Genomic DNA, 10371 nt, shown 5'->3' on the forward strand with positions numbered 1-10371 from the left:
TTGTGCCAAAATCCAACCGTACCTAGATTCATTTGGTCACAGACCTTATCTGAAATGATTTGAGGCTACTTGTAGTCTCTATGTAATTTAGTGTAGTCACACATTTCACTGAAAATATACACATTTACTTGATTACAAGTTGTTACCTAGACCCTGCTGATTGAGTTCCATACTATATAGTATATGCAATATATTACCTAACTAAAATCAAAAAGTTCTAAATTCATACATACATAAGAATTAAACAATCCATGTAAAGCACTTAATATAGTGTCTGGCACAGAGTAACCCCTCAATATAATATAGGTGGTAATACTGGCCCGGCCCAGTGGCTCACACCTGTAATCCCAGCACTTTGGGAGCCTGAGGTGGGCATTTGAGACCAGCCTGGCCAACGTGGTGAAACCCTGTCTCTACTAAAAATACAGAAATTAGCCAGGCATGGTGGCGGGTACCTGTAATCCCAGCTACTCGGGAGGCTGAGGCATGAAAATCGCTTGAACCCAGGAGGCGGAGGTTGCAGTGAGCTGAGATTGCACCACTGTACTCCAGCCTGGGCAACAGAGTGAGACCCTGTCTCAAAATAATAATAATAATAATATAGGGATAATACTACCACTATAACTAGTACTATTACCTCCACAACCACTATTATCATTACTATTATTATAAATTGTAGGAGTAGCCAATAAAGTGACTAAACACAAAAGGAATTAATAACAACAATAGAAGTTTAAAGGACTTGTGCAGTATCTGTAGGTGAGTCAAGCCTCCCTAAAGTCTACAGGGAAGTGGCATTGGTGATTCAACAGAGATACCCAGGAGGAGATGGTGAAACAAAGCTGACTGCCTGTCAGGAAACTTGCCTCCTGCCCTTGCTCTTGGGTGGGGATTCTCCTTGCATTGCTAAATTTAGAGAACCTGAAGGGATTCGAAGACGTGGCATGCTTCCTGATAGACCACAGTCGGGAAAAGATTGTTACCATCCAAAAGGCATTTACTTTTCAGGGAAAGAGAGAAAGAAAGAGAGGAGAAGATAAATAAATACACGGAGAAAAAATAGGGAAGGGAAAGAGAGAAGAACCCAAGAGAACAGCCACTTTTCCTCCTCCTTTTTCTTGGGCCACTGCCCAAGAAAAAGAGTCGTCACCTGCAGTGACTCCGACTGCTGGTGCAGGTGTCCTCAGGAGTAAATCAGTCGACTGCACAAACTCTGAAGTAGGGGGGTAGCTGAGGACAACAGGTGGAGAATGACTGGAATAGTCACCTCCCCACACTTCAGGCCAAAACCCCACGACTGACAGATGGCACTTAGAGAAGGGGCTCTTCCTCCTTTACTCTCTAGAAGAGCATATCACATACAGTGGGACAAGAATCAAATTGATAACAATATTGTCAACATGAACACTGGAGGTAACATATATGTAATATACAAATACATATTTATTGTTGTCCTATAAAGGGGAACACATCCCAACCCTTTTTTAAGATTAGCATGACTTTGTTACCAAACCAGGAAAAGACATTATCAGAGTAGTAAGCTATAGGCTCATTTTACACATAAATATAGATTCAAGAATCCTTAAAAAAAAAAAAAAAAAAGCAAATTAAATTCAACAACACACAGGGAAGGTAATACCCTTGCCCAGTTGGGTTTATCTCAGGCATCTATATGTTAGCTTAATATCAGAAAAACTATGGATATAATTCACCATAATAGCAGATTAAGAAAAAAGATTTGTGATGATCTCAAGGTTTATGCTGATAAAATGCAACATAAATTCATAATACAAACTTTTACTAAATCAAAAATATAGCCAGTTTCCTTAACCTCATAAAAATGTCTATAAAAAGCCTTTAAGCAAACATCATTCTGTATGGGAAAACACCAGAAATATTTTCTTTAAAGCAAGAATGAAACAAGATGTTCACTCTTACCGCTCCACAATAGCAATAAAAAATTAGAATCATAAAGATAAACCATTTTTATTTATAGATGGCATTATTATTTACACAGAACAAATAAAATAATTTATAGGCCAGGTATGGTGGCTCACTCCTGTAATCCTAATACTTTGAGAGTATCACTTGAGACCTGGAGGTGGATCCAAGCAGATCAAGGAGGATCACTTGAGTCCTGGAGTTTGAGACAAACCTGGGGAACATAGCAAGACCTCATCTCTACAAAATATTTAAAAATTAACCAAATGCAATGGCTCGTGCCTATAGTCCCAACTACTGGGGAGGTTGAGGTAGGAGGATCTCTTGAGCCCAGGAGTTTGAGGCTACAATGAGCTATAATGGTGCCACTGCACTCCCGTCTTGGAAACAGAGCAAGACCCCATCCTACCCCTACTCCCCTCCCCTACCAAAAAAAAAAAATAATTTACAGGTGATGTATTCGAAATAGGAAAGGTTAGCAAATTAGCAAGACAGTTGCATTTCCGAACACCAGCAACAAACACGTAAAGATTGAAATTAGAAAGAAGACATCATTTGTAATACTTCAGAGACTGTCAGGAGCCTAGAAAAAAATTCTAGCAAAACATATAAAACATACACAGGGAATTTTTTAAATTTATTTTTTAGAGACAGGGTCTCACTCTGTCACCCAGGCTGAAGTGGTGTGCACTATCACAGCTCACTGCAGCCTTGAAAAAAGCAACCAAAATGAATGAAATATAGCAACATGCAACAATATGGATGAATCTTATCAATATGAACTTTAAAAAGTCTCAACATACTTACATAAAACCTGCTATCCTTTTCATAAAATGGAAAAGTACATTTTTTAGAAATTCATATAGTTGAGTGAAGAAACTGCATAGAAAGAAAGCAACAGATTGATGGATGCTGGTCTTTGGATTCTGGTACCTCAGGAAGGCAAGAGAAGAAGAAAGAACATGAGTAAATGTAAGATACTGTCAAACTCTTAGTGTTTATAATGAGAGATGGATTCATGGTTGCTTATTATATAATAATAATACAAAGATGAGGAGAGAGAGAGGGGAAGAAATGGGCATTCATAAGCCAATGATAAAAGTGAGTTGGCCGGGTGCAGTGGCTCACACCTGCAATTCCAGCACTTTGGGAGGCCGAGGCAAGCAGATCAACTGAGGCCAGGAGTTCGAGACCAGCCTGGCCAACATGGTGAAACCCCCATCTCTACTAAAAATACAAAAATTAGCTGAGGGTGGTGGCACACAACTGTAATCCTAGCTACTTGGGAGGCTGAGGCAGGAAAATCACTTGAAGCTAGGAGGCAGAGGTTGCAGTGAAGCTGAGATCATGTCACTGCACTCCAGCCTAGGCCATACAGTGAGACTCCATCTGGAAAAAAAAAAAAAAAAGAGTCATGACCAAGGATTACGATTATGTGGACTTCGATATCCAGTGAAAAACGAGCCATAACAAAAGCTATAAAAGTTATTGACCAAGAAAAACAAGAAAAGTAGGTGGTTTGGATTTTGCAAAGTTTCTGGAATAAGTAAACCCACTTAGCCACAGTGTGATTAAAATTCTACTTTAAAGTGATATCTGAGAGTAGGTAGACAGAAGATTAAAAACTTTTTGTTATAAGGGATAAGAAACTTGATAAAGGAATTCTCCAGGTTCAGGACAGATGGCAGAAGACAGAAAAAGGCTCAGATGCACAGCAGAGAATCAGGGAAGAAAAGAATCCCCACAGGACCAGAAATACATCAATTCTCTTGATTACAGCTAAGAGCTTTGCCAGCTCCTTCCTGAGCAACCCACTATACATCTTTGCAGTTAGATGTTGTTTTACAGACTGAACACTTATGCTCCCCTCTCCAAATTCATAAGTTGAAACCCCAAACCCTGATGTGAGGGTATTTTGAGATGGGGCCTTTGAGAGGTAATTAGGGTTAGGTGGGGTCATGAGGGTGTGACACTAATGATGGGATTGGTATCCTTATAAGAAACAACACGGAGAGCTTGCTCTCTTTCACTCTCTGACATGTGAGCACACAGTGAGAAGGGGGCAATCTGCAAGTCCGGAAGAGAGCCCTCATCAGGAACTGAATCAGTTGGCACCTTGATCTTGGCCTTCCCAGCCTCCAGAACTGTGAGAAAATAAATTTCTATTATTTAAACCACCCAGTCCATAGCATTCTGTAATGGCAGCCTGAGCAGACTGAGGCAATTGTATAGCAGTGCATTTACATGTTTACTCGTTCATTCAATGGTGTGAGGTTAATTGTTTCAAATGAATCCTGTTGCCATTCGTCCAAAGTGAAGAGCCCTTCCAGTTATTTTTATTTATCTATCTATTTATTTATTTATTTTGGAGATGGAGTCTCACTTTGTCGCCCAGGTTGGAGTGCAGTGGCATGATCTTGGCTGACTGCAACCTCCACCTCCCAGGTTCAAGTGATTCTTCTGCCTCAGCCTCCTGAGTAGCTGGGACTACAGGCGTGCACCACCACACCCGGCTAATTTTTGTATTTTTAGTAGAGACGGGGTTTCACGATGTTGGCCAGGCTGGTCTAAAACTCCTGACGTCGTGATCCGCTGGCCTCAGCCTCCCAAAGTGCTGGGATTACAGGTGTAAACTACCGTGCCTGGCAGATATTTTTATATTTACATGGATTGAGTGGCCCTATCCAAGCATTGTAGACCAGTGAGATCAAAACCAGGGAAGAAGCACCCTTCCACTGCTTTAGGAAGGACTATTTCTGCCTGGGAGTGCTACACATTAAATAATTGAAAGAGGATAAAATGGCTAGATAGGCCAACTTCTCCGCACGATTCAGCTTGGTTACTGGCCTTTGAAGGCAGAAAAACCCGTTGGTCTGAAATCTCAGTGGCTCACTGCCTCCACCTTCTGGAGATTTGGAGACATGGTAGTGTTGTTTATTTATTTATTTATTTTGGCTATGGTTAGCTTTCTCATTTCCTTTAACCATTCTCATTACTAGAAATTAGTATCAGGACAAAAACAACCAAAATCCTATCAAGATATTGTAGCTTGAAGGCTTTAAAAAACACTATGTTCTTTTTAATGTCACTTTTATAATAGGAAAACAGATAACTGGTACCTAGAGTCTCTTTTGCTCAACTTGTTCAGTTTAAATAGGTATTTTGAACCTGGGCAGCATAGCAAGACCCCACCTCTACAAAACATTTACAGATAAGCTGGGTGCAGTGGTGCACACTGGTAGTCCTAGCTACAGCCCAGGAGGTTAAGGATGCAGTGAGCTATGATTGCACCACTGCACTCCAGCCTAGGCAACAGCGTGAGACCCTGTCTCTAAAAAAAGAATAGATATTTTGTGATCTATAGTCTATTCCATTTTCAACTAAGGACAAAGTAAAAAGGTACCTTCTTTCACATACTTACACAGACCTCTGTTTTATTTTCATAGATCTTTATGAGTTCAAGGCCTGTGTCTTCCAGGCTCTTAGAATAATACACCATCAATTCATCATAGAAACTCTTAGGAGACTGGTACTAGAAAATAATTTCCTTTATCTGATAAAGGCTATTTACAAAAATCTACAGTAAACACCATTTTTTTTTTTTTTTTTTTTTTTTTTTTTTTTTTTTTGAGACAGAGTCTCGCTCTGTCACCCAGGCTGGAGTGCTGTGGCGCAATCTCAGGTTTGCTGAGCTTGAAGGAGACTGATTGCTGTTCCGGGAGGAAGCTGGCAGATGGCCCCAAATTCTTGAACTCAGCTAATGCTGCCACCATTGATGTGGTTCCTAGCAGGCTCACGTGTGCTAACAGCTTCTCTGACTTCTTCTCCGAGTTGTTTTGCTGTTCATGAAGTGAAACACACAGTTGCTGTGGGTATCATCAAAGCAGTGCACAAGAAGCCTGCCAGAGCTGGCAAAGTCACTGAGTCTGCCCAGAAAGCTCAACAGGCTAAATGAATAGTATCCCTTATACCTGCCCCCAGTCTTAATCAGTGGTGGGAGAATGGCCTCAGAACTGTTTGTCTCAGTAGGCCATTTAAGCTTGATAGTAAAAGACTGGTTAATGATAAAAATGCACCATAAAACCTTCAGAAGGAAAGGAGACTATTTTGTAGACCACACACCACACAATGTGTTTGTGTGTGCGTGTTTGTATGTGTGTCAGTTTTAAGTTACTAGTTTTTAAAATCAGTCCTTTTAAATAGAAACAACTTAGGTTCGGCATGGTGGCTAACACCTGTAATCCCAGCATTTTGGGAAGCCAAGGCAGGCGGATCACTTGAGCCCAGGAATTTAAAGCCATCCCGGGCAACATAGCTAGACCCCATCTCTACATAAAACACACACACAAAAATGAGTCAGGTATGGTAGCACACGCTTGTAGTCCCAGCTCCTCGGGAGGCCGAGGCAGGAGAATCGCTTGAGCCCAGGGAAGTCAAAGCTGCAGTGAGCCATTACTGTGCCACTGCACTCCATCCTGGGTGACAGAGCAAGACCCCGTCTTAAAATAGCAAATAACTGGAAACAACTTGGCAAAAAAATCTGCCACAGAATTTTGAGAACTATTAAAGTTTAATGAGAAACCTGTGTCTTGGTCAACACTGAAACTTCTACAGAAATGCAAAGTCATCGGTTTCTAGTGTTGAAAATCTGCTGAAACTTGACAAGAATTTGAACTTTGGGGGTTAACATTTTTTCCTGGGCATGAATTGATGAGTTTTGTTGTTGTTGTTGTTGTTTGAGATGGAGTCTCGCTCTTGTCACCGAGGCTGGATTGCATTGGCATGATCTCAGCTCACTGCAACCTCTGCCTCCCAGGTTCAAGCACTTCTCCTGCCTCAGCTTCCTGAGTAGCTGGAATTACAGGCGCCTGCCACCACATCTGGCTAATTTTTTTGTATTTTTAGTAGAGACAGGTTTCACCATGTTGACTAGGCTGGTCTCGAACTCCCGACCTCAGGTGATCCACCTGCCTCTGCCTCCCAAAGTGTTGGGATTACAGGTGTGAGCCACTGCGCCCAGCTTGAATTATGTGTGTGTGTGTGTGTGTGTGTGTGTGTGTTTTCCCCCCCACTTATGTCTAAAGAGGAGTCCTGTTTTAAGTACCTAGTGAAAAGCTGTGAAAGGGATTTGTTGGTTGCAACACTATTGGATAGGACAGAAAAGCAGAGTAACTTTGTTTATATGAAATCTAAGTTGGGGGCAGGTGCAGTGGCTTATATATGTAATCACAGCACTTTGGGAGGTTGAGGCAGGAGGATCACTTGAGACTGGGGGTTGAAGGTCAGCCTGGAAGATATAACAAGATCCTGTGTCTACAAAATAATTTTTTTTTTTTTTTTTTTTTTTTGAGACGGAGTCTCGCTCTGTTGCCCAGGCTGGAGTGCAGTGGCCGGATCTCAGCTCACTGCAAGCTCCGCCTCCCGGGTTTACGCCATTCTCCCGCCTCAGCCTCCTGAGTAGCTGGGACTACAGGCGCCCGCCACCTCGCCCGGCTAGTTTTTTGTATTTTTTAGTAGAGACAGGGTTTCAGTGTGTTAGCCAGGATGGTCTCGATCTCCTGACCTCGTGATCCACCCGTCTCGGCCTCCCAAAGTGCTGGGATTACAGGCTTGAGCCACCGCACCCGGCCAAAATAATTTTTTTTTAAATAGCCAGGCATGCTGGCACATGCATGTAGTCCCAGCTATTCAGAAAGCTGAGGTGGAGGCCGGGCGCGGTGGCTCAAGCCTGTAATCCCAGCACTTTGGGAGGCCGAGACGGGCGAATCACGAGGTCAGGAGATCGAGACCATCCTGGCTAACACGGTGAAACCCCGTCTCTACTAAAAATACAAAAAATTAGCCGGGCGAAGTGGCGGGCGCCTGTAGTCCCAGCTACTCGGGAGGCTGAGGCAGGAGAATGGCTAAACCCGGGAGGCGGAGCTTGCAGCGAGCTGAGATCAGGCCACTGCACTCCAGCCTGGGCGACAGAGCGAGACTCTGTCTCAAAAAAAAAAAAAAAAGAAAGAAAGCTGAGGTGGAAAGATTGAGCCCAGGAGGTCGATCCTGCAGTGAGTCATGATCACATTACTGCACTCTAGAATGAGCAACAGAGTAAGACCCCATCTCAAAAGAAAAAAAGAAAAGAAAAGAAAAGAAAGAAAAGAAAAGAAAGAAATCTAAGTTGGAAGGCCAGATTTTAAAGGCCATGTGTTACATATCAGAAAACAAAAACAAAAAAAGTGGGGAGAAAACCAAGAAAAATTAGCAAGAGACATGAATATCCAAATGGCCAATTAAAAATCGAAAAAGTGCTGCATCTCATTAGTAACCAAGGAAATGCAATGAGATACCACTCTATACCCACTGAAATGGCCAAAATTAAAAAGTTTAATAAGACCGGGATGGGAATGTGGACGTCTCATCATTGCTGGTTAGAATATAAATTGGTCGATTTATCTTAGAAAATGCCTTGGCATTGTCAACTACGTTTGAACATTTGTATTCTTGTCGTCAAACATTTCCACTCCCAGGATATAAGACATGTGTAAGTTGACTGGGCCCGGTGGCTCACACTTGTAATTCCAGTGTTTTGGGGGGCCAAGGCTAGAGGATCACTTGAAATCAGGAGTTTGAGACCAACTTGGGCAGCATAGCGAGACATCATAACTACAAAAAATAAAGAAAATTGGCCAGCATGGTAGCACACACTGGTACTAAGAAAGTGTAGGATCACTTTCTTACTAAGGCAGGAGGATCACTTGAGCCCAGGAGTTCAAGGCTGCAGTGAGCTATGATCATATCACTGCACTCCAATGTGGGTAACAGAGCGAGATCCAGTCTCTCTAATAACTATATAGATGTGTGTGTAAGTGTACACAAATACATGTGTTCAAGAATGTGTATAGCAGCAATATTTTCAACAATCCCAAACTGGAAACAACACAATATCCATTAAGAGCAGAAATAATATGTACTTTTTTTTTTTTTTTTTTTTTGAGACAGGGTCTCATTTTGTCACCCTGGCTGGAGTACGGTGGTGTGATCTCAGCTCACTGCAGCCTCAACCTCCTGGGTTTAAGCGATCCTCCCGCCTCCGCTCCCCAAGTAGCTGGAACTACAGGCACATGCCACCACAACCAAGCTGATTTTTCTATTTTTAGTAGAGACGGGGTTTTGCCATGATGCCCAGGCTTGTCTTGAACTCCTAGGTTCAAGTGATCTGCCTGCCACTACACCCCAGCTCCACTGTGGAATATTCATACTGTGGAATACAATAGAGCATCACAAATAAATATGAAATTTTAAAATGTAATATTGTTCAAAAGAAACCAGACACAAAAAATACATACTGTACAATTCCATTTACACTTGATATACAAAGCATAGCGTCTAGGCATGCACACTGAGGTTAAAGGCTTAAAGAGTACAAGTAAGAATAGTGGTAATGGCCAGGCACGGTGGCTCTCGCCTGTAATCCCAGCACTTTGGGAGGTCAAGGTGGGTGGATCATCTGAGGTCAGGAGTTTGAGACCAGCCTGATGAACATGGAGAAAACCCATCTCTACTAAAAATACAAAATTAGCCGGGCATGGTGGCACATGCCTGTAATCCCAGCTCCTCGGGAGGCTGAGGCAGGAGAATGACTTGAACCTGGGAGGCGGAGGTTGCGGTGAGCCGAGATCACACCATTGCACTCCAGCCTGGGTGACAAGAGTGAAACTCTGTCTTCAAAAAAAAAAAATAGTGGTAACTTTTAAGAAGGCAGGAATTTGTGTTTTGGGAAGGGCATGTGAAGGCTTTTCGAGGTTCTAGTGAAATTGTCTCTGACATAGGAGGTATTAACATGGGTTAATACCCATGTTAATGTAGGTTTAAAATCTACATTATCTTAATTCAGGTGGTAACTTCAAAACAAAACTGTAATTTATATTTTACCTATGTTTCTGCATTTGTGTTATATGTCACAGTACAAAAAGGTAAAAATTACTTTGTCTTTTAAAATTCTAGGCAAAGCCAGGCACAGTGGCATGCACCTGTAGTCCCAGCTACTTGGGAGACTGAAGCAGGAGGATCGCTTGAGGCCAGGAGTCTGAGGCTGCAATGCGCTACAACCATGCCTGTGAATAGCCACTGCATTCTAGCCTGCGCAACAGAGTGAGACCCAGTCCCTAAAAAATAAATAAATAAATAAATAGATACAGTAAAATCCTAGGCAAGACAATTAGGTATGCACTCTTTACCCAAGCTAATGATCCTTGCAAAAACACTCCCACAAATTCAAATACTATGTCCCCAGGCAGAGCATAACAGCTTCAGTCTTCCTTTTGTTGTTCTAATAATAGTAAGAGGAGTAGCAATAACAACAATAATAATAGCTAATATTTATTTCAAGAACTATTCTAAGTGTTTTCCACATCTTATCTCGCTTAGTCCTTATTCACACTAGAA

This window comes from Macaca mulatta, chromosome 4, assembly GCF_049350105.2.
Source record: "Macaca mulatta isolate MMU2019108-1 chromosome 4, T2T-MMU8v2.0, whole genome shotgun sequence".
Lineage (NCBI taxonomy): Eukaryota > Metazoa > Chordata > Mammalia > Primates > Cercopithecidae > Macaca > Macaca mulatta.